Source organism: Hyaena hyaena, unplaced genomic scaffold (genome assembly GCF_003009895.1).
Source record: "Hyaena hyaena isolate Hyena2069 unplaced genomic scaffold, ASM300989v1 scaffold_364, whole genome shotgun sequence".
Lineage (NCBI taxonomy): Eukaryota > Metazoa > Chordata > Mammalia > Carnivora > Hyaenidae > Hyaena > Hyaena hyaena.
Genome location: NW_024080996.1, coordinates 469,208 through 491,223, shown reverse-complemented (window position 1 = coordinate 491,223; position 22,016 = coordinate 469,208). Strand labels below are relative to the sequence as shown.

At 49.0% G+C, this 22,016-nt stretch overlaps 1 protein-coding gene across 2 annotated transcripts in view; it reads left to right on the top strand.

The window, feature by feature from the left end:
• PKNOX2 (PBX/knotted 1 homeobox 2) overlaps positions 1-22,016 on the top strand; it is a 316,850-nt gene that overhangs the window by 38,326 nt on the left and 256,508 nt on the right. The window contains exon 1 of one of the 2 annotated variants that reach the window (XM_039250245.1): positions 15,431-15,481. The exons of the other annotated variant lie outside the window; for it this stretch is intronic. The gene's annotated coding sequence lies outside the window, so the exon portion shown is untranslated. Of the gene's footprint in view, positions 1-15,430; positions 15,482-22,016 lie in introns of those variants that run through there. 2 annotated transcript variants of the gene reach the window in all.

Genomic DNA, 22,016 nt, shown 5'->3' with positions numbered 1-22,016 from the left:
GGAGGGTGCCCGTTTCTCCACATTCTCGCCAGCATCTAGAGTTCTCTGATTTGCTCATTTTAGCCACTCTGACTGGCGTGAGGTGGTATCTCAGTGTGGTTTTGATTTGTATTTCCCTGATGAGGAGGGATGCTGAGCATCGTTTCATGTGTCTGTTGGCCATCTGGATGTCCTCTTTGGAGAAGTGTCTGTTCATGTCTTCTGCCCATTTCTTCACTGGGTTGTTTGTTTTTCGGGTGTGTAGTTTGGGGAGTTCCTTATAGATTCTGGATATTAACCCTTTATCTGATATGTCATTTGCAACTATCTTTTCCCATTCCGTTGGTTGCCTATTAATTTTCTGGGTTGTTTCCTTGGCTGTGCAGAAGCTTTTAATCTTTATGAGGTCCCAATCGTTTATTTTTGCTCTTGATTCCCTTGCTTTTGGGGATGTGTCAAGTAAGAAGTTGCTGCGGTGGAGGTCAAGGAGGCTGTTTCCTGCTTTCTCCTCTAGGGTGTTGATAGTTTCCTGTCTCACGTTCAGGTCCTTTATCCATTTTGAGTTTATTTTTGTGCATGGTGTGAGAAAATGATCTAGTTTCATTCTTCTGCATGTTGCTGTCCAGTTCTCCCAACACCATCTGTTAAAAAGGCTGTCTTTTTTCCATTGGATATTCTTTCCTGCTTTGTCAAAGATCAGTTGGCTGTATACTTTTGGGTCCACTTCTGAGTTCTCAATTCTGTTCCATTGGTCTATGTGTCTGTTTTTGTGCCAATACCATACTGTCTTGAGGATGACAGCTTTGTAGTAGAGGCTAAAGTCTGGGATGGTGATACCTCCCGTTTTGGTTTTATTTTTCAGTATTACTTTGGCTATTCGGGGTCTTTTGTGGTTCCATACAAATTTTTGGATAGTTTGTTCTAGTTTTGAGAAGTATGCTGGTACAATTTTGATTGGAATTGCATTGAATGTGTAGAGTGCTTTAGGTAGTAATGACATCTTAACTATATTTATTCTTCCTATCCATGAGCATGGAATGTTTTTCCATTTCTTTGTGTCTTCTTCAATTTCCTTCCTAAGTTTTCTATAGTTTTCATCAAACAGATCTCTTGTATCCTTGGTTAGGTTTATTCCGAGGTATTTTATGGTTTTTTGTGCAATTGTGAATGGGATCAGTTTCTTGATTTCTCTTTCTGTTGCTTCATTATTGGTGTATAAAAATGCAACCGATTTCTGTACGTTGATTTTGTACCCTGCAACTTGGCTGAATTCTTGGATCAGTTCTAGTAGGCTTCTGGTGGAGTCTGTCGGGTTTTCTATGTAGAGTATCATGTCATCTGCGAAGAGTGAAAGTTTGACTTCCTCTTTGCCAATTCTGATGCCTTTGATTTCCTTTTGTTGTCTGATGGCTGATGCTAGGACTTCCAGCACTATGTTAAACAACAGTGGTGAGAGTGGACATCCCTGTCGTGTTCCTGATCTCAGGGGGAAAGCTGTCAGTTTTTCCCCATTGAGGATGATGTTAGCTGAAGGCTTCTCATAGATGGCTTTGATGATGTTTAAGTAGGTTCCTTCTATCCCAACTTTCTCTAGAGTCTTTATTAAGAAGGGATGCTGTATTTTGTCAAATGCTTTTTCTGCATCTATTGACAGGATCATATGGTTTTTATCTTTTCTTTTATTGATATGATGTATCACATTGATTGATTTGCGAATGTTGAACCAGCCCTGTAACCCAGGAATGAATCCCACTTGATCTTGGTGGATGATTCTTTTGATATGCTGCTGGATTCGATTTGCAAGGATCTTGTTGAGAATTTTTGCATCTGTATTCATCAAGGATATTGGCCTATAGTTCTCTTTTTTTGTTGGATCTCTGTCTGGCTTGGGAATCAGAGTGATGCTGGCTTCATAAAATGAGTCCGGGAGTTTTCCTTCGACTTCTATTTTTTGGAATAGCTTGAGAAGAATTGGGATTAATTCTGTTTTAAATGTCTGGTAGAATTCCCCAGGGAAACCATCAGGTCCAGGGCTCTTATTTGTTGGGAGATTTTTGATCACTGATTCGATTTCTTCACTCGTTATGGGTCTGTTCAGGTTTTCTATTTCTTCCCGTGTGAATTTTGGTAGTGAGTGTGTGTTTAGGAATTTGTCCATTTCTTCTAAGTTGTCCAATTTGTTGGCATATAATTTTTCATAATATTCCCTGATAATTGCCTGTATTTCTGAGGGGTTGGTTGTAATAAGTCCATTTTCATTCATAATTTTGTCTATTTGGGTGCTCTCTCTTTTCTTTTTGATAAGCCTGGCTAGAGGTTTGTCAATTTTGTTTACTTTTTCAAAAAACCAACTCTTGGTTTCATTGATCTGTTCAATTGTTTCTTTGGTCTCTATGTTGTTTATTTCTGCTCTAATTTTTACTATTTCTCTTCTTCTACTGGGTTTAGGGTGTTCTTGTTGCTCTGCCTCTAGCTCCTTTAGGTGAGCTGTTAGATTTTGGACTTGTGCTTTTTCTAATCTCTTGAAATAGGCCTGGAGAGCAATGTACTTTCCTCTTAGGACTGCCTTGGCCGCATCCCATAGATTTTGAATTGTTGTGTTTTCATTTTCATTTGTTTCCGTATATTTTTTAATTTCATCTCTAATTGCCTGATTGGCCCATTCATTCTTTAGAAGGGTGTTCTTTAACCTCCATGTTTTTGGCGGTTTTCCAGACTTCTTCCTGTAATTGATTTCAATTGATTTAAAAGCTAATTGTGTGTGTGTGTGTGTGGGGGTGCCTGGGTGGCTCAGTCAGTTAAGCAGCCTACTCTTGATCTCACAGGTCCTGGGTTTGAGTCCTATATCTGGCTCTGTGCTGACAGCATGGAGCCTACTTGGGGATTCTGTCTTTGCCATCTCTCTCTGTCCCTCCCCCCTCTCAAAATAAGTAAATAAACTTAAAAAACAAAAACAAAACTAATTGTGAAACTCTTTAACCCATTGTTTTTTCTCTGTCATTCTTGTCCTTGGTTTGTCATTTCTAGAAGTTGGATAGTGATCCACAGACTTCTGTGCAGTGATAGCCACTAAGCTGTAGAAGAGATAGGGGGAGGACTGGGTGTCATTTTGGGTCTCACAGTTCCCTGAGCTCTCCTCAGTTTCCCTTGTAGGCTCTTCTGCTTTGTGTTGCCCCTTAAATATTGGTGTTCTTCAGGCTTCTGCCCCACCAAGACTCGTCCTGTTAGCATACGCTGAAGATGAGGGGCAGGTCCAAGGTCAGTTCTGTGGCCCCCTTTCTCTGAGCCCACATCCTAGTTTTGGTGCCTGAACTAGAAAGGAGGAAGCAGGGAAGACAGAGAAGGCAGGGCCAGCCTTTGCCAACTGCCCAGGAATGCTGGGCTTCACCTCATCTCAGTGTCTGTCTGGCCTTAAAATGGTCTTCTATGACCCCAAACACGAGGGACTCCCCTCTGGCCCAATTACACCAGCCTCATGGGAAGGCAGAGATGTAAAGAACACCCCCTTTTCCTGGTCCACTTCTGTCACTCATTCCAAAATCAATCAGGCACCATTCTAGTAGTTGGAATTATGAGTAAAGCAGACTGGATCCTACCTGCATCTTATAATCTAGTCCCAGGAAAGATAATAACAACAGCAGCCAAAGAAATGTACTGCACCGCATAGTACAGATGCCCTGGTGTGTCACTGCTGAGTTCTTGTTCCTTAGGCCTGGAACTGGAGGGGTAAAGGAGGTCATGGATATGGCAGGGAGCTTTCGAGTAGATGGCCAATACACTTGATGCTATTTCATGCCACCATGTCATTTTACTCATGTTGTTTTCACCTACATTGACTTTCATCTCTTGTCATTTTGGCAAATTCTACTTGTTCTTGTATTTGTTCAGTAATCCCTTCCTCTGAGAAGTCTTCCTGACCCACCCACCCAGCATTAGCCACATACTCCTCTCTATCCCTCCCTCCCTTATATCATCAACAGCTTCCTGAGTTGGACACTGCTCCAGGAGCCGAAGTCACAATATGAGTGAAACCCTGAGCAGTGTGTGAGAACATGCCAACTTGGGTTAAGTCCCGGCTCTCCCACATACTACCTTTGGCCTTGAGCAAGTGAATTAACCTTTCTAAACCTCAAGCTTCTTATCTGTAAAATGAGGATAATAAAATATGCCATGAGGTGTTATGGTGGATATAAAATAACTATAAAGTGCCTAACTGGAACCTATAATTGGCACTTAAATATTGCTTCCTTCCCTTTCTCCTTTCAAGGAGCTTCCAGTCTAATGAGGGGAGAATGACAGGCAAATCAGTAAGTGCAGTGATTTGTCATAGGTGCTATGATAAAGGACACTGAATTACATGTCATTGATTTGTGAGACTGCCTCTCTGTCTCTCCCACTAGACTAGGAGTCCCTTGAGAGCAGGGCCACGTGACTCTATGCCCCACCCCCACCCCCGCTCCCAGTACAGTGCCTGATACACAGTAGCTGCTTCATACAAGTTTCGGTGAATGAAAGGGGAATGACTCCTCCCTCTATCTGATCCTGGTTTGATCCTGGTTAGAGCAATGCCCAGCATTGCCTTTTTTTTTTTTTTTTAACTCCCCCCCTCCCCCAGTCATTCCTACCTCAATGAAGAGAAAATTATAGTTTCTCAGCCATCTGGAGTGAAAAATCTCTCTTCACTAGAGACTAATTTTTCCATACTTCATCAAAGTGTGGGACATGAGCATACCCCACCCTTCTTGGGTGGTGGAAATGAGTGAACACCGAAATGAAGACTCATCCAGTGCCCTCCTGTGGGACTGGCCTCTCTCAACCCCCTCCTTTCTGAGCACCCAGATAGGCAGACCTCCACCAGCTTATCCATCCTCTTCAAATGAGTCTGTCTCCCAAGAACCAAACATTTTCTCTTCCTGGCCCTGACTTGAAATGAAACGACTTAGCCCACAGACAGTTTTATGGTCCCTTGCCTTCCATTCCTCTTGCTGAGCCCTCACGCTGGTGAGAACCCAGCCCAGGCTCTGATTTATACAGCTCTCCCAGGCCCCTGTTGGATTCGGAGTCTGGAACAATAAGACAAGGCTATCCATCACCCCTCTGCTCAGATCTCCCTGGACTCATTGGGAAGGAAGGAGGGGTGGGTGGCAGCGAAGACAGCCTCAGGGGTCCTGCCCGAGAGCATTTGTCACATTGATCGAACGTGCCGGGCAGGAGTGGGGTGGGGGAGTGGAGGCTTTTTATCTCACTCAAGCCTACTCTGTAGACAACAGGGATAAAGTAGAGCAGGGACAGGGGTGAGAACACACATGGGGGAGGAATGGAATGGAATTCGGGCTCAGAAGTCAGATGGAGACCACGGATGCCACCCCCACCTGCTCCAACTCCTGAGTGCAGCACCCACTGGTCCAGCTCTGTGTGATCACCACCAGGTTCTCCATCCTCTCTGTGTTGCATTGTACCCCAGCACCTGGCACAGTGCCTGGCATGCAGTGGGCAAGCAACAAAGATATGTTTGCTGATCGGCTAAGCCTCTCTCTCCTCCTTACTCGCTTACCAGATCTCAGGATCAAGGGCTATTCAAAGAAGTCTTTACGCATGTGTACGTGCTGTCTCTGCTTCTGTGGATGTGCATCCTACGTGAACATCTGTGAGGAGCGTGTGTGTACGTGGATGCCCCACACATGTCCACATGAGTTTGTGGATGAGCAAGAACTTTCTGAGAGTCAGGGTTCTGAAACTGTAGAGTGGGTGACCCATGGGAAACTGTGGCTTTGGCTTCTGTGAAGAATTTAGTTATTTATGCCTGGGGCTGGAAGGGGTGCCACTCTGTCAGGAGAGAAGGGAATGAATGGGTTGGGTAACCTCCCGAAAGGCTTTCTGATCCCTGGTCAGCCAAAGCAGCAAGGGGGCTATTTTGTAGTTATCATCTGTAAACAACTTGGAATAGTCCTTGCTGCCAGGAACCCTACCCTTTGGACTTGGGGATCACTTCCTAGGAGATGAATTGTGATGAGGATGGGAGCCAGAGGTTTGAGGACGCTGACTCCCTCCGCCTCTACCTATGTAGAGGGAAGGCTACAAAGCATTGTGCGTGCCACTTAGGGCAGTGTGCAAAGACCCTAGGGAGAGCATTTTGGTTATCAGAAAAGTAGAGGCTTTGTTCAGAGCCAGGAAAAGAAAATCTGACGAACAGATCTAGGAGCTGATGAAAAGAGAATTCAAGGGCTGTGGCGCTGTGGCACGCCGTTGTGGCTCTGTGGTGTCTTTCAGTTTTAATGCTGCTAAAGCAATAACATGTAATGGCCTGAGCATTGCTGCCTCCCAGTGCCTGGGAAGTTGGATGACCTGAGGAGAAGCCAAGGGTGGCTAATGAGTCATTAAGAGTCTTTATCAAATTAGGATTATAATCCATCTCAACATGCAGAGGAAAATGTTTCAAATTATCTACTTTCTTAATTGCAACTCAAAGATTTGGCAGGAAATTATCATGAGAGACTACGTCTGGAAATTGACGGATTGTGCTGATGTGTATCTAAGCTTCCACAACTGTAATAGCTGGAGAATTCATCCACACATTCTGATACTGATACTTGTACACATACAGACTGGTTCAGACAGACAGACAGACACACGCACACCATTATGTCTGTGTGCAGTGGATCAAGCCATCAGCATTCATTAGGCAATTCACACAGGCTGAGGTTGCTACCAAATGCTTGGAGATAGGGAAGGTAAGATACAAGAAAAACATCTAGTTCTTGCCTTTGAGAAAGTTCAAATTCTTGTTGGGGAGCTAATGCATACACATTTGAAATGTAAGACCATGTACAAAGCAGCATTCAAGTGCATACTACTAGAGTGGAAATGGGAGCCCACAAATCCAGAAGGATATAGGACATGAGTGTCCCAAATTAAGCAGAGTTTCTGGAATGGATGAGTTTTGACTTGAGTGTTGACATTCCCACTGTGCATTGCGATAGCAGCCAACGGGGATCCAGGCAGAAGACATGCTGAGTCTGTCAAAAGGACCCGTGGCCAAGAAGTGACAGCATATTTGCAAAATCTGCAGGGGAGGGTGGGGCTGGATGACAAACCCTGGTTTGGTTAGACAATGCAAATGGACTCTTCACTTGCTCCATTAAGTCAGGAAAGATTTGAGGTTTACCCTGTCCTTCCCCCTCATGTCCCGTCTGTTTCTCTGCCTATAGAACAGTGTGATCTGAAGACCAAGTTAGGCTTTCCTACATCTCTCTTGGTTGCTGAAAACCAGAGGTCTCTGAGTTAAGGGATTATGCTTTATCCCTCTTTATAGCCCAGGGACCTAACATGTGCCTGGCCAGCCTTGATGCTGAATGTGAGTCCACCTGCCGGTGCATTTCTGGAAGGCTGTCAGTGTACGCATGGTGAACAAGTGAACCAGCAAATGAATGAGTGAATGAGAGCCTGAACAGTGATGCTTATGAGGAAGCAGTGCAGCATCATGGTTCCAAGTATGGGTTGTGGAGGCAGCCTGCCTGAGTCCACACACTTGTCACTTGGTAACAAACTGCTGCCTTTATCTAAGCCTCACGGGGATGCCGTTGGAATGTGATTAGGCAGTACATGTTGAGCACTTAGCTTAGAGTCCGGCACTGAACAAGTCATCAATACATATTAGCTGTTATTATTGTTGGTGCTTTGTTTTATCTTTCCTGGCTAAACGAACCGTGCTCCCAGTGCTGGGTAAGTTGGGTATCTTGTTCCTTCATTTGATCACTCGTTCTCACCCTCCCCCTGCAATGTGGTAGGACAAGACCGGCTTCTGCAGGCAATGTGGCCTCACCCCTTTCCAGTGCTGTTACTTGGTTCTCTGAGCCCTGCAGTCTGGCTGCTGTAGGTCCAGCTGCCAGAATGGAGTTGGGAGCTTGGCCATGCAAAATCCTCAGCTCCAGGGAAGCTTAGAGGTTGGGCACAGCATCAGAGGCCACAGACGCTGGTAGGGTTCATCCCTGGAGGCAGGGAGGAGATGGTCCAGTGTATGAGAAGGAGGACGCAGGGCAGTTCTGCGAGAGGAGGTGGTAAGAATGGGAATAGAGCCAGGGGAGAGCACGGTCACAGTCAAGGCAGGGGTGACAGGTGCTAAGGAGATGGGGCTGATGGGTCAGTACAAGTCTTCAGGAGAAAGTTTTGGAGAGAGGAGACATTTCAAAACCCCGTGGAGCCCTGCGGGTGGAGGAGGGGTGGTCCTAGCAACTTGGACAGTCTGAGGGAGGGGCCGCTGCATATCCTGCTGGCCTCCCCCCACTCCGGCCTCCCTCCGCGGGTCCTGTGTGGTGCTGGGGGGAAGCAGAGTAGATTGAAGAGCCAGTGAGCCAGATGATACATGATAAATGGTAAAGGTTTCAGCATCCAAACATAGTTTATAGCAAGACAAAAATGAAGCCCAGCGGAGAGGCTTCAATAAAAATAGAATGCAAGTCACAGAGTAATTTAAAATTTTTTGGCAGTCCCATTAAAACGGTAAAAGAAACAGGTGAAAATATCTTTAATAGCCTATTGTAATCTAATTCAGTGAATCCAAACTATTATCAGTTCAATATCTAATACACATGAAATGATTATTAATGAAATATTTTACAGTTTTTTAATACTAAGTCTTCTAAATCCAGGATTATACTTATGGCACATCTCAATTTGGACCTTTGGGACCATTGGACCATTTCAAGTACTCAGAAACTCCTTGTGGCTAGTGGCCACCGTGTGGGGGACAGCACGGGTTTATCCCTTCCTTTCTCAAAGTTTTGTGGCCAAACTCTTGGGATGCCGTTTCCCACAAGTGGCTCTTTTTGGAACTCATCATAGCATTTTATAATCTAAATATTCTCTTTCTCAGCATTCCTCTTTCTCAGTTCGGTCAGACTGCCCACCCCTTGCTAGAAACTGAGAAGAGCTGCAGAATCACTTAAAACTCTTCTCTCTCCTTTCCTGCTTTCCACAGAGCCTCTCATCTGGAGTTAGGGCTGGGGAGAGAGACAGAGACAGGGACAGAGAGAGAGACAGAGAGAAACAGACACATGGGGAGAAAGAGAGAGTTGAGGTGGGGGCAGTGCTTGAAGAAACTCCCCATATGTACGTCACTACCATCAGAAAGATGGAGTTTTTGGAATGGCTTTAGGGACTGTATTGCTCCTATGTTAGAGAAGCCGGTTAGAGACATGACCCAATTAATTGCCTATCGTGTGCCCAGAGGACAGGTTGCAGCCCCATGCTCCAGAAGTTGGGAGTGAAGTGGGGGAGTGGAGAGGCTCTCCCAGGGTCAGAAAAGTGAATCAGACATGGGCAAGGAGCCTAAACATCCCAACTTCCACCTCGGAGCAGAATGCTGGATCCCCGCCTTTTAGGAGGCATGTAGTCCCTGCATTTTCACATTGTACAGGTCCCCCCACCCCATCTTTAAGGGGTGTGCCCCAATGCATTTTATCAGGAGCAGAATCTTCTTGGCTTGGCCCTGCCCCCACCCAGTCCCCCAGTCCCACCTGGTTCTAGGGTTAGGAAGGAGGCCTTAAGCACCCCTTTCGTCCCTTTCTTTCCTCCCATTATCTGTGTTTACAGCCCTCAGAGCCTGTCACAGAATTCTCAGTAAACAATATCTGCCTTCCTCAGGCCAATTAAATAAGCGCTATAATAAAGGCGCAGGCAAGTGCTGCCGAGGCCCTGGGTAAGGGTTATTAAATCTAATGGCTCCATTTGTTAGAGAGCCTCCCATGTGCCGGGGACTGTGCTGAGCTCTGCCTTCATTATTTTATCTAATCTCCACGGGCTCATGAGCTGGATACTGTTATCATCCTCATTTCACAAAGGCAGAAGCTGAGGCTCGAAAGTATCCGTGACTTCCCAGATATGCGGCTATATCATGATAGGGCGTAGATTTAAGCCAGGTCCATGTTGACTCCAAAGCTGGTGTTCTCTGCCTGGGGAGCCAATGAAGTTTTGAAGAGAGGTGGTATTTCAGCTAAGTCTTAACAGCAGATGGGATTTTTGTGGGTAGGGAAAGGGGGAATTAAAAGTCAAGGCTGCGGGAAGAGTGTGAGTACCGGCTGTCCCTCCATCCAGGAGCCCCAGGGCTGGCTAGAATGGAAATGCCCAAACCTCTCAACTGCAGCGAGGTTTTTTTTTTCTTTTTAATTAATAAACTTTAGAGCACCTTTTGGTCCACAGCAAAATCGAGCAGAGAGTACAGAGATTTCTCATGTACTCCCTGTTCTCTGGACCCCACCCACCATGCACGACCTCCTCCATTAACAACATCCCCCACCCGTGTGGTGTGTATGCTATAATTGATGAACCTGTATTGACACATCACTACCCATAGTTCATGTGGGTTCACTCGTGGTACTGTACATTCTGAGGATTTGGACACCTATAATGACATGAATCCACCATTATAGTATCATACAGAGTACTTGACTGCCCTAAAGCTCCTCTGTGCTCAGCCTGCTTATCCCCCAACCAACCCTGGCAATCACTGATCCTTTACTGTCCCCACAGTTTTGCCTTTTACAGAATGTCATATAGCTGGAATCCTGTATTATGTAGCGTTTTCAGATCGGCTTCTTTCTTTGAGTGATGTGCACACAAAGTTCTACCATGTCTTCTCACGACCTGATAGCTTGTTTCCTTTATAGTGCTGAATAATACTCCGTTGTCTGGACGTACCACAGTTGGCTTATCCATTTACCTACCGAAGGACATCTTGCTTGTTTCCAAGATCTGGTAATTGTGAATGAAGCTACTCTAAACATCTGTGTGCAGGTTTCTGTGTGGACATAGGTTTTAAATTCATTTGAGTAAATACCAAGTACCATTACTGGATCATACGGTCAGAGTATGTTAAGTTTGGCATTTGACAGCGTCTTCCAAAGGAGCTTTATTGTTCTGTATTCCCAGCAGCAATGAAGGAGATTTCCTGGTGTCCTACATCCTTGCCAACATTTGGTGTTGTCAGTGTTTTGGGTTTTGGCCATCCTAATAAGTGTTAGTGATACCTTATTGTTTTAGTGTACAATTCCCTAATGACAAATGATATTGAGCCTCTTTCATATGCTTACTTGCCATCTGGATAACTATACATCTGTTGTCTGTTCAGATCTTTTGCCCATTTTTCAACTGGGTTGTTCGTTTACTTAATGTTGAATTTTAAGAGTTCTGTATATATTTTGGATAACAGGCCTTTATCAGATGTGTCTTTTGCAAATATTTTCTCCCATTCTGTGGCTTGTCTTCCCATTCTCTTTATGGAGCAGCTTTTAAAATGTAGATTTCTAGTGGAAACTAATTTGACAATAAACTATTTGTAAAAAAAAAAAAAAAAGAATCCTCAGAAAGAATTAATCCTGCCAACAATTTGATTTCAGACATCTAGCCTTCAGGTCTGTGAAATAATAAATTTCTCTTGTTTAAGCTACCTAGTTTGTGGTACTTTGTTGTGGCAGCCTTTGCAAATTAATATAATGGGTTTATAGTTTTAATAAAATATTGATCTTCTTTGGCCATTTTTCAAAAAAAAAAAAAATGTAGATTCCTAGGCCCTTATCCAGATCAACTTTCTCCAGGATTGGAAACCAAGAACCCCGAAGTTCCATAAGGGTTCTTATGCAGGAAAGCCACGGGCCAGCACTGAGAGCCACTGACGGTGGCGATGAGGAGATGTAGGCAGGAATACAGGAGATTAGCCTAAAAAGTAGATCATGGCCAGATGAGGAGGTGGAAATTGAATGTGGCATTCAAGTCTCTACTTTTTATTATAAGGTCCAATAAACATTTTAGGCTACATCTTATAGGCAGTGGTTTCCTGAGGGGAAACCAGGATATGAGCCAACCTTTGTTTTAGGAAGAACGCTCTGGTGATATTATGTAGGAAGTGTTAGGAATATTGGTGGCATTAGGCCAATTAGAAAATCATCAAAATATTCATATTCCAGGTGACTGGAATTCATATTCCAGGTGATAAGTCCCTTAACTGAGCTGGGGATATGATGGAGAAAGAAGTTCCATTCAAGTCAACTCAGCAAGTAGTTCTTTAATATTTTTTGTGGACTAGGCACCGTACCAAGGTTCGAAGGATTCTAAGATGAAAGAGGTATTGTCCTCATCCTCAAAGGACTCACAATCTATCAAAATTCATCAAAAATAATTAAGTTGAGAATAGAGGGAACTGGTATGTGGACAGTGTTATGGACAGAATTGTGTCTCCCCCTAAATTCACATGTTGATGCTCTAACTCCCAATGTGACTATATTTGGAGATAGGGGCTTTAAGGAGGTAATGAAAGTTAAGGAAGTCATAAGGGTGGGTCTCTGATCCAATAGAAATAGTGCACTTAGAAGAAAAGAAGGACACCAGACATCGCTCTCTTTCTCTGGTGCACATAGAGGAAAGACTATGTAAGGACAAAGCAAGAAGGCTCCATCTGCAAGCCAGGAAGAGAGATCTCACCAGGGACCAATCCTGCTGGCACCTTGATCTTGGACTTCCAGTCTCCAGAACTGGGAAGAAAATAGCTATCTGTTGTTCGGGCCACCTGCTCTGTGGTTCTTTGTTATGGCAGCCTAAGCAGACTAACACGGACAAGTGTAAACTTTATTTACACGCTCATAGTGACAGGACTCAGGTAGGCCATTGGCGATACACGTCTACAGCTCAGAGGAGCCAACCTGGGCTGGTATGAACTGCTTATCCTAAAGACAAATCACGGGCAGACAGAGTGAGAAAAGGGCCCAGACCCACGCTAAAGGAGCTCTAACTCTAAGAGCGATGACTAGGCTTGGTAGGAACTCCTGTTTGGTCCTAATGTTGCCGTAGCGGTGACTTACATGACATGCGTGCCTCTCTCCATCCTCTTCTTCATCCTCAGGAGGAAGGTGACAGAGAGACTGTAGGGTAGGCGAAGTGAATTCTACAGACTTCATTGTCAATCTGTCCCATCTCTACTCACTGACAGAGCCAACAGTTAGATGTGGAACGCCTGGAATTTGACATATTGTCGATTTGTTCATTAAGTGTTTGTTCATTCAGTGTTTACCAGCTTGTGTCATCTGTTGAATTCCTGTATGGTTAGCGTTTCCCGTTTTACATACTGGTGCCTTGGCTTCTTCGCCTAGAACGAACGCTCCTCGAGGACAGGGGCTGTGACTGGACTTCTTCGCTTCTGCTCTTTATCCTTAGCTCTGCCACACAGCTGAGCATCCAATGAGAACAGGACAAATGTTTGCTTTGAATGATTATGGGAAGGATGGTTACATTTACGTAATCATTTGTGAAGCTTTTGCAAATTACAAATGTAGTTAAAGCAGGATACATTTAAATGACAGTGTGCAGTTTCAGGCATCCAAAGGTATTAGTAGAAATCAGGGTATTTTGAAAAAGGCTCCAGAAATTAACAGCTCATGGCCATGGATCTCCTGTTTCAAGAAAGAGCTGGGCACAGAACTAGATTTCAGAAAATGAGGGGTGTGACAAGTGTGAATCAGTGATGCGCGGCTGTTGCTGCAGTACTATTTATGGCTCACTGACACCTCTCTGATGGGGTTAAGTATTTACATTCAGCCTGATTCTCCCCTCTGACTGGGCAGGCTACAGCAACTCACTGCAAGCCCTGAGAAAGAGAAAAAACCCTGCCTCCAGGGGTCCTGGGCAGGAGCAAATGGATCTCCCCTCCCCCTCCTGTGTCTGAAGAGGGCTCTCCTCTGAGAGTTTATGGCAGCCTGACCTCCAGCCTCTGGGTTGGAGAATCTGGCCGCTTCTGTACTACATAAAAAGGGCAAGTGCATTCATTATTATTATATTATTATACAATGTATAATATATAATAGCGATTATGCTGTCAGCAGCCAGAGTCTCTGACCACAGATCAGAGGCTGGGGTGACATAAATCCACCTAGTGAAGTCTTTGGAGGTTCTATGTGAAGGTGAGAGGATTCAACTCCATCTATAAAGGGGGCTCTCAGTGAAGACTTTCTTCCACCAGTAACTTTGGAGGTTGAATTTGAGGGGTACCAGGAGGATCTGGACAAACAGTATTTAGCCTATCAGGGATGTGATGCCAGAAAAGGTCTCAACTGCCCCTTCGGAGCCATGGAATGCTAATAGCTCTCATCCTTGCCCCTGATGGAGGCAAATGAGGAGTGGCCTAGAGGCCTGGAAAGAGCAAAGGGGCAGCCTTCAACTTCTCGGGTCAGATTCCTTACGGCAAACCTGGCCTGCTTGGGTTTCACTTTCTGCTTTCCTTCCTTCCATCAGTGTCTTTGTCTAGGCTTTATCCAGGCCCCCTGCCTGCTCTGGGGTCAGAGGATCAATCCCTGCCTGATGTGGCTGAAATGGCTCCTCTATGGGGAGCAAGGAGCAAATTTCAGGGGGGAAGGGGTCCACTTTTCCCTTTATGCAAAGGGCCATGTGCTACCTTGCGGAAGCAAGCAAGCCTGCATTTTTAGGTGGCTGGGTGTCCACCCCCGGCCCTTAGTGGGACCCTAATCTTTGTGGAATGAAAGAAAGTACTTGCACTGGTCTTCTCAGAAGGCGCCAATGTGAATTTCCTCCCCGAAGTAGATGGAAGCCACCCTAACAGGCCCAGGCTCCAACAGCACAGCTGGTCTCTCCCTTTATATTACACCACCCGACCCCCAGAACTCTGGGACTTTTTAGAATGAAAATAGCAGTGGCTCAGAATAGGCTTGCCTGGCATTTGCATAGAGGTGATTTAGTGACAAAGCCTCTACACCCTTTTATCTCTCCCTCTGCCGCACCCCATTCCAGTCTCCCCCTCGGTGAGCCAAACGCCCCGGGAAGCCCACAGCAGAAAAAGCTCTTGAGAATAGGAATAACTAACCAGAGTGTCATCTGAGCACCTTTTCTGGGGCCAGGGTAATGAGAATTATTCAAATGTAATCATAAAAATGAGGCCATCAGGCAGGCACGGGGTGGGAGTGGGGTGGGGGGAGGAGTGGTGGTGGAGGGAAGGATTCCTCGCCAGCTTTAAGTTTCAGGACTTCGGGGGAGTTCTCTCGGGGTGCACGGAAAATGTCCCCTCCTCGCCATCCCCTGAGTCCGGGACGTCATGCGAGGCGGCCTCGGTGCTTGGCCGAGGGGACGCGGCGTGGGGGCGGGGGCGGTGTCGCCCGTGGCGAGGGGGACCGCCGCGTCCCTGGCTCAGCGGCGGGCTCGCGGTCCGCGGCCTCCTCTCCGGCGCCTTTCCGCCTCCCGCCAGCAGGAGCGGGCCCGCGCCGACGTCTCAGAAAAGCCTCCAGTAGAGGGAGACACTCCAGCTGCGGCTCCGACTTGGAAGCGCCGGGCCGGGAGTGGGTGGGGGCGAGGGGGGTGGGGAGAGAGGGGGAGTGGGGCGAGGGGAGGTGTGTGAGGGGGGGGGGCTCCGGGGGGCGGGTCCCTGTGCCGCTGACGTCCCGAGCAGTGCTGGGAAGTATAGGCTGTGTTGTCACGCCGGTGTCAGTCTGATGAAGATTGGCATCAGGTAAGCTGTCATTCATTTCCATGTCAGAGACGCTTTTGCAGGCGGCGGCGGCGCGGCGGCGGCGGCTGCTGCTGCTGCGGGCGGCTGCCTCAGAGCGCGTGTGTTTTATTCCAGTCCCCAAGCCAGAGTATTATTCATTGCGACAGGGCAAGGAGGAGAGAGGGAGAGAGGGAGGCAGCAGTGAGGAGAGAGAGAGGGAGGCAGCAGGGAGGAGGGAGGCAGGGAGCAGAGAGGGACGGCGGGAGCGTGCAGAGAGAAGCTGGGGAAGCGCCGGGAGAGCGCGGAGCGAAGCAGCGCGAGTGGCGCCGAGGCCGGGGAAGGAGGCGGCCGGAGCCGCGCGGCCCGCCCGAGCCCCGGCCCGGCCCGCGCGCAGCCCCGCCGCCGCCGCCGCCGCCGCGCCGCCGCCGCGCCGCCGCCTCGCCCCGCTCGGGCCCGTGGCCGGGCGAGCATTGTCCGCGGGTGCGAGGAGCGGGGCTGCGGACTCGGACGGCCGCGGGCCCGAGACACCGGAGCGGGCGGGAGGGGAGCCGTGCGCCGGGAGAGCCGGGGGGCCCGAGAGTAGGGACCGGCGCGCGCGGGCGGGCCGGAGCCCGGGTGCAGGCAGCTCGGGGCTGAGCGCTCAGAGGGCGAGGCTGGGAACGGCGGGCCGGCTCCACGTTCGTCTGCTCTCGGCTTCGGGCGCCCTTTGGGCCGGCGCTTGCTCGGCGCCACCGGCCTGGAGCTGCCTCGGGGCGGCTACGAGCGGGAGCAGCTCCAGTCTCGGGCCCGGTGACCGGAGTCAAGGAGCCGCGGCCGCGTCCCGGCCGGCCTGGGGAGCCAGAGCGAGTGGGGTTTGCAGGCGGATCAGTGGGGACAGCGGAACGCGAGCTGTGGGTCAGGGCAGCGGGGCTCCGAGGGTCCACGTTCAGGGACCCCCCGCCCCAGGAGGAGCGATTTGTAGGGTTAACTGGCTTTCGGCGGATTGTTGGAAGTCTTTGGCGAGGTCTGCGGGGCGTAGGGGCCCATGGCGAGGTTTGGGAACAGGGAGCCCTCCTGGCTTGAGAACTAGGACACGAGCTCGTAAAAGGGGGGGACGAAAAGCGCCCCAGAGCAGAGAGCTGAGGGGGATGGGGCAGGGTCCCGAGTCTGCCGCGCAAACTTTGCGATTCTTTCGGGCTGGGCGAGCGAGGCTCTCCTGACTCCCGAACCCGAGGAAGAAATGAGCGAAGCGGGCGGTCCTTTCCCGGGGCTCTGGGCGAGACTCCGAGGTTCCTGCGCGGTGGGGACACGGGCTAGTAATGGCACTGGGGCGGGGGGTAGCTGGTGGTGCTGCTGCAGCCCTGAATTAAGTCTGGACTTCAGGGCCACGCTCGAGTTTGGGTTGTAGGATTCAGGCTGTTTTCAGAAACGGGACTGAAGTGCTGCTGAATAGCTTAGGGATCGAATCTACACCTCGGCCAGAGCAGGGGGCTAGAGGCAGGAGTTGGGGGCCTGGGGTTACATCTGAGGCTGGACTCTGCCGAACGGGTGGCGTTTTTAGTATTTTGCCACGGGATCGCGGCTTTTTTTTTTTTTTTTTTTACTGGGATTGAGGCTATTAGAATTTGGCGAGGGTCGTGCCAGCGGGTCCCCATGCTCCGTGGGTGGAAAAACGTTTAGGCAGGCGATGAAAGTAGTTGATCCGAGCCATGGTAGGCGAGCCCCGGATTTCTGCTGCTTCTCCCCAAAAGCGGATCTGGAGCAGAGGACTTAAGGCGCTCAGGACCCGCTCCTAGGAGAAAGATTCTGGGAAGCGGACAAATCGAAGGGACGTTCTGGGTGAAGAGACTGGGCAGCCTCGCGGGGCTCGGAGTGGATCCAAGAACTGACCCTGGCGGCTCGGCAGGCTCTCGAAGCCACTTGGGGGCCGCAGGCGCAGCGCTGCGGGCGGGTGCGGGTGGCCCGCAGGGACCGCGGCCTGCGCCGGGGGTGCTAGCTGCGAGGTGCCGCAACGCGCGGGGGGAGTCCCGTCTGCGGCCGAGTGCTGGGCGGGCTTGAACTCGGGCGTCCTGGCCGGAGCCGCGGGCTCTTGACCCGCAGGCTCTGTCTGCTCTTCTCCCCGGCTCGGCCGGAAAGTCCACAAGCCGGACCGCCAGTGCGATGTTCAGCCTGGGAAACGGGGGCGCTCTGGGTCTTCTGCCCTCGCCCCACTTGTCCCGGGACTTCTCCAGCGTGTTGACTTTTCGGATTTCAAGGGCTCTCCAGCTGGTGGAAGTCAAAAGCTTCACATTTTAGGCAGATTTAGGCGAACCTCCCCTCCCCAAAGATGAGAAAATGATGGTGTTCAAACACAAGATATATTGAGGCAAAGCCCTAGCCCCTAGTCCCCTCGCTTACCCAGCCATCCCGGCCTTCCAGAGGCCTCAGGGCCTTAGGGGAGGGGAAGGGGGGTCTCCTGTCTCTGGGCTCGTGATCTCCCACTCAAGCCGCACCCCCAGCCCCACCCTCTACCCCTATGGCTCTAGCCTAGTTGGGGCTGTGAGCAAGAAGTCCCCACGAGGGAGGGAGGTTATCCCTCTGTCCAGCTAGGGTAGAAAAGTGTGTAAAGGGGTTGTCAGAGAGGAAGATTTGAAATTTCCTTTTTGTAATCTTGAGCCGGCGGTCCCACCTTCCGCACCCCTCCTTCCAGGAGCCACGCGGCGCTTCTGGGGACGTAGAAGACGCCTGACCTACGAGTGGCTGTGGCGGCCTAGGGCCTCGCGACTGCTGGGGGGGCGGGGGGGAGCGAAGCTCCAAGGCTGTTTTCTTGCAGGCTTGGAATTCGTGAGCTCTCCCGCCAGGAGCCGGTGGGCGGGAGGGAGCCGTGACCCCACGGAGACTCCCCAGTCACCGCCTCCCCTTTGTGAGCGCGAAAGGCATGAAAGCCCAGAGAAAGAGAAGCTGCTCAGAATAAGGGGCAGGGGGTTACTGGAGGGAGATGGGCTCGGCCACTGCTCACAGTAAAATGCCTCGTGCAAATTGCACTGAAGTGTACCCAACTTGAGACTGGCTGTTTTATGATCCTTTCTGGGAGTTTACTGCTCCATGCTTTTAAGTCTATAGATTGCTTTAAGTTAATGAAAGTGCTGCTTTCAAAAGGGGCTTTTATTGTGCGGCCATGGCTAGTGGAGTCCCTCCCCTTTACTCTTCCAAAATGGGCCTGTTTAAAATGAGGGAGCCTCCTGGAGTTCCCACACTGACAGAGCTTGGGGGAGGACGCCATGCGACAAGGGGGATTAATAAAAAAATCGATGTCCAAGTAAAGCAGAAAGGCAAGTTTACTTCTCTTCCAGGCCAGTGTCATCTGTGTGTTCTGATATCGCCTTCCGGACTCTATCTGAGTCTGACTTTAAATGCTGCTTGGTGCCTCCCCCTTACACCCTGTCTCATACTGCTTTATGTGGGCCTGACCCCGTTCAATTAAACCCAAACTGGATTTCAGGATTTCGACCGGCTGCCAATTCAGAGGGCAACTAAAATATTTACTTGGGGCCTGGGGGAGGGGCTTCGCCTTGCATTGAGTAAGATAGACGCATTAGAAGGTCAGGGAGAGAGGCTGGGAACCCTGAGAAGAAACATGGAAGGGCTATTTTTCAGCGCTTTCTCCTTTTTCCATCTATTTGGCACAAAAGGTGAGACGACAAGGTTTTTAACTGGGTCCTAACACAGAAACTGCAGTGGGGCTGGGCTGTGGCTTTGACCGCATGTCATAACCATTTAAACTGTGGTTAGTTGTTCAAAGCTCAAAGCTTCTCCAAGCTGGGTTTCATTAACTCTACACCAGTTGCCTGGAAGTTCAGTAGCAATAAATTGTATAAACACATTTGAAGTAAGTTAGTGATGAAATAGGGAGAATTACTGTCTTGTGAGTGGAGAATCCTGGATTCATGGAGTTTTAACTTAACTGGAAACATACTTCTTCTCCCTTGGCCTTGATGTTTATGGGTGCACCGGAGTGTGTGTTAAATTTCTTTCTGCCATGTCCATCTTCAACCTGGGACTGTAACTCATTAGGGACCGAGGCATGCCTAGAAAGCAAAAAGGCTGGGTTTTAAAGGGGCCTCTATTAGCCTAGTTTAGAAACCAAACCAAACCCATCAACCTGACTTCCTTACCCTGCGTGAACGCACCGTGCAACATTAAACAGCAGCAGAGCAGGCCAAATTAGATTTTTAAATGTTAGCGGCTTAATAATACTGTGTTGTTAGCAATCGAATTTGTTTTTATTAAAGAAACAACCTATAAAATTTATAGGCTTCCAACATGTTGCAAGATTTCCTTGCTCTTTATTTAGCGTTCCCCCTCCCAGAAATTCTATCTCCGATTTCAGACTTTTGTTCCTGATTTGTTTAATTTAAAGCACATTTTCTAAATTAGTTGGAGGAAGGTGAGAAATGCTGTTATAAGTTTTCCTTCTTCCTATGCTGCGTGGCACAAGGACTGCGATGCTGTAAGATATATATAAATGTGCGATGCACTAGCTGGAGGGTGACGGCATGTGAAGCCAAGTGTCTGGATCAAACAAAATGCAGATGAGAGGATGGAGAGGGCGAAGTGATGCCACAGAGGAAGAGCAGAGGAAGTTACATGGAAAACGAGATCCTCACAAGCCACCATTAGCCTTCGTTCTAGACAACACATCACGCTTTGTATAAAACACTTCACATGCGATCTGTGACTTATTGAAGATTGAATTATATTGAGAAGCAGAATTGAGAGGGAGTAGCTGCCCTGGCTGGGTTCTGGCCAGGCTGCGTGGCCAGGCTTATTGCGCCGCGGATCTGCTAATTTAATTAAATCTAATACCTGGTGGGAACGGGAGGAAGGAGATAATCAAGGTTGCCAGGTCAGCGTGCTGAGCTAGTGGTAAAGCTGAAATTGGGGGGCTAGCAGTCGTATGCCCTGTCACTGTCTGGCTCCATGACTCCAGTGGGTCACCTAGCTCCTGGGTCTCAGTTTTTCTATCTGTAAAGTGGAACGTATGGTACAAATTCCTCCTTAGGCTACAAGGGATGAATCTGGTGTGACTCCTGCTCTGGTGTGCTCGAAATAATAAAGGAAAAGGAGAGAGGTTTCTGAGCAGCAGAGTCACATTCTTGCCTGTTTTCTTTCCCTGCCTGGCTCCAGACCCTCTCCCCACAACAAGTTCTAAGACTTGGGCGAAGGGGTTGAACGCCTGCCTTTCTTTATGCCCTAGAATTTGAAAGCCCTGCTGTGATTCCAAAATCCACCAGCACTTTATCAGGAGGGGCAGTGAAGTTGGGGGAAGCGGCAAGCTTCGCCCCAACAGGGCTACCTGGAAGAGCTCTGGTACACAGAATCTGACTTATCAGAAATTCAGTCCCTTCTCTCTGTGCCAGCGGAAAGAAGAGGTCTGAGCCTGGACTGGTGTGTGACATCTGGTCGGGCTCGGGGGGATGGGCGTGGGTCCGGAGCTAGCCACAGCTTGAACCCCACTTAGCAGTTTCCATGCTGGCAGATCAAAGCAGATTCTGGGCCAGAGAACCAAGAAGTTACACCTAGCACTTATACAAAAGAGCACCCGTGCTCGGAGTGTCCTTCTGTTCCCATGCCTGATCTTTCGACGCTGACACAGGAGACGTGGCTCCCGTGGAATGCTTGCCTTTAATTCTCCCTCGTCCGTGGGGACTCCTTGGGGTCATTTCCCCCTCCACATATCCTTTTCCAGCAGCCTTGAGCAACATCTTGGTCTCCCTTCTGATTGGGGGTGAGAGCAGGGAGATGCCAGGGTGGAGGCAGAAGAGGCAACAGTTTTGCTAAGAGAATGCACATGAGTTAGAAGGCATAGTCCTTCCACCAGAGCTCAAGCTTCCTCTCCTTCCAGATCCCCCAGGAGCACGGGGAGAAGCTAGGCCTCGGGCAGCTCTGGAAGAGCTCGCTGCAAACGTGTTGTCTTCATGGGGAATCTGCTGTTTGGCTTGGATGCCTCGCGCAGGCCCTGCCTGACCAGGTTTCCAATTACAAGAAGGCCGTTTCTGCTAAGACCTATCTCACTAAAAACACATCCCTGTGTGTAATAAGAAACCCTAAACCAGGCAGGATATTTTAAAACTGAAGCAATGAAGATTAGATTAAGTCTCCACCAAACAGCTTCGTTCTCGTATTATTTTTGGCTGGAATGTGGAGAAAAGCAGCTGGCCCTGGGGCCCAGAGCAGGCTCCTCTGAGGGTTCGGATGGGGCTGGACTGGGTGGCGTAACTGCTAGTTTCTCTGCTTAATAGGAAGGTGGCCAGTTTCAGTACAGCTCAGTCAAGGCAGTGGGGGTACCCAGCGGGGGAGGAGGGAGCCCTGGGGTTGGGGGAGAGGCACAATCCACATGGGGCCCCCAGCAGATGACAGAGCACTGAGACCACTTTTAAATCCCCTGCTCATTAGGATCTCAGTCTTTTGTGTGCAGCTTCTGCTCCCACACTGGGTCTGAGGAAACCCACCCATCCTCCACGTGGCCTTGGGAGGAACTTTTATATATTTTGGGTACTTTTCTGGTTGGAGAGCGGGAACAAATGGTTGTCCAAGA